The sequence below is a fragment of the Elephantulus edwardii genome, unplaced genomic scaffold (genome assembly GCF_000299155.1).
Source record: "Elephantulus edwardii isolate Elephantulus edwardi_28Jun2011 unplaced genomic scaffold, EleEdw1.0 scaffold00059, whole genome shotgun sequence".
In the NCBI taxonomy this organism is placed as follows: Eukaryota; Metazoa; Chordata; class Mammalia; order Macroscelidea; family Macroscelididae; genus Elephantulus; species Elephantulus edwardii.
In genome coordinates this window covers 4198629-4201530 of record NW_006399809.1, presented here as the reverse complement: position 1 = coordinate 4201530, position 2902 = coordinate 4198629, and positions in this window count along the sequence as shown.

Sequence of the window (2902 nt, the reverse complement as noted above, 5' to 3'; positions counted from 1 at the left end):
CAATGCGTAATTGTTTATATAGAAAAACCAAGAGCATTGGAATATGAGATTTGAACATGTTGCTATAAACTTATTTGAAAGAACAGAAGTCTAGGAATAACTTTTTAAGAACTGGAGTTTTAACTCTATGTAGTACCAAGACTCTTGGGGCAAATGACTGCACACAAAAAATCAGGAAATGAAAAATTATTTTTAAAAGATGTTTTCATAGGTCTGAAAGACAATAAAAATACAGAGGCAAGAAAAACACACTCTGGCACAACAGTTCTGCTGCTGGGTTTATTCCTAAATAAAATTATGTATCTTGAAGTTCCATCTTACATATATTGGGCAGAAGGGACCAGTCCTTGGAGAAGGACATCATGCTTAGAAGGGTGGAGGGACAGCGTAGGAGAGGAAGACCCCAGATAAGATAGGTTGACATGGTTACTGAGGCAATGGTATTAGTTGTGTCGGAGTCAGTGAGACTGGCTCAGGACTGGGAAGGCTTCAAAGCTATTGTACATAATGTTGCTATGAGTCTCAGGCAACTCGATGGCTCATCATGTATAAAGTGAAAAGCAGTAACTTAATGTTCATCTATAAAAGGAGTAAAATCTTACTGTATGATGGCTGTTGACAATCATGCATCATAACGTCTAGGATAAGTACTATGAAATGCTAAGTGATTGGGATATTGTATACACACCATGCCATAATCCAGTCCTGTTTTTCTTTAAGCATCATGAACAAGTCTTATGTTTTAGTAACCATCACAGTGCCAAGTGGGGTTTTGAGTTTTTTGTGCTTGATCTTCATTAGCCTTGTAACTCTGGATGGAAATGATTGTTTAACAGCTTGGAGAGTATTTTTCTTTGTTTTTCAGAGTCCAATTCATGAGCAGTAGCATTTGCTGATTTTTTTTACCTTCAAATTTTTAAAACGTTTTACTTCATTTTGACACTGATAAACTTTTCTGCCTCCTGCTGCTACTTTAACTAGCGCTGGTTTTGTCCTTTGGGAGCCAGAATGAACAGTAATATTTTTGAAAAGAATCAAACAGATAAAAATTCATGAGACATGAGATACATAAGACTGGCTGCTGCTGCCTACAAGCTGAAGTTTACCTTGTCCACTGGAATGTGGTTAACATTAGACAGAAAGGATGTTGTTGTTGTTGTTATGTGCCGTCGAGTCGCTTGCGACTCATAGCGACCCTATGTACAACAGCCCTAAACTCCGCTCTGTCCTGTGCCAATCGCACTGTCTCTGACAGTCCCATCCCAATTATCCCAGTCACTGAATCAATCCACCTCATAGAGGGCCTTCCTCTCCTGCGCTGTCCCTCCACGCTCCCAAGCATGATGTCCTTCTCCAAGGACCGGTCTCTCCTCACAACATGTCCAAAGTATGTTAGACGGAGCCTCAGAATAGGTTTTAATAATATGTTGTTTATTAAGTGTCAGAGTCATAGATGACTCATAGTGACCCTATGAATGAAAGACCTGAACACTTGTATAACTTCCATCTTTTCTCCAAGTTCATAGGGTTTCCAGAGGCAAGTTATTCCCGAAGTGGATGCCACTTCTGCTTCCAAGCTTGTTTTAATAAGGGAGCTCCAACCAACACTATCCATCATGGGTAATCATTATCACATTTGACACATCAAAAAAACAAAAACATCGAAACATTTCATAATGACCCTTCACAAAAACAAGAGAGCCTGTCTTACAGAGTCTAGTCACTAGACCCAGTTTCCAAAATGGAGACAACATCTTGGCCTTAAACAGGTGTCCTCCTGGAGGTCTTACTGATTCTAAACACAAGGCTTAAATAAAACAATTTACAAAGACCCTCAAACCAAAGTAAGAGTGCCATCATACAGTGTCAAGCCGATAGAAGTCCAAAATGGAGGGGCTTTGCAATATATATTTTTGTTAAGTGCTATCTATTACTAACCTCATAAACAAAAGACTTTAACTTTGTTCTATAACTATAGTCTTTTCTGTAAATAGAGTTTCCACAGGCATGTTTAGGAAATGGATGCCACTCCTACTTCCAAGCCTATCTCAATCTGTTAGCTAACCAGATATTGTTAACCATGTGTAACCATTATGACACTTGACAGACCAGTGGCACAACGTTCTGTATTACAGCAATCCATAAGTTACCTCAATACAGAGAAATGACAGAAGAGTGCTGTAACACTTAAGAATGTTCATTTAAAAAATAATATCAGGCCGAGTGCTGCATGCATATATATATATATGTGTGTATATATGTATGTGTATATATGTATACATACATATACACACGTACATAAATATACATACAAACATATATAAAAGACACACATGCACAGTACCATTATATGGCCTGGCAGTGCAACTGTATACAAGATATAAGAGCACCATTCTAGAAAAGGAATGTGAAAATTCTGACAGGGATTTGTAAAATCTAGCTTGTTGCTAGGTGCCATTGAGTTGGTTCCAGCACATAGCAGCCTTGTGTACAGCAGGATGAAACACTGATCAACATCCTTACAATCATTGTTGTTTGAGCCTACATAACAAAGTGGTTTGAAAAGGAAATTCTTGAGGTAGATCAAAATTCTGTCCTTACCACCTGTTAATCTGCATCACCTTGGTTGGATAAGTTATTGAATCTCCTTATTTTTCAATGTTGGTAATTTTTTACCATTTGAGATATTGAAGCAATACATAAAAATACATGTTTTAGAAATTAAGTAGCTTAATAGCTCCAAGTATATAAGTGCTTCATGAATATTGCAGTTATTGAGAAAAGCATTCATGTGAGTAGCAAACAGGGAATTTTCCCTTTTTCTGTAATTTATTACTGTGGACAAAACATTTGTGACAAAACTTGACTATCAGTTTCAGTATAAAATAATAGTATCTACCAT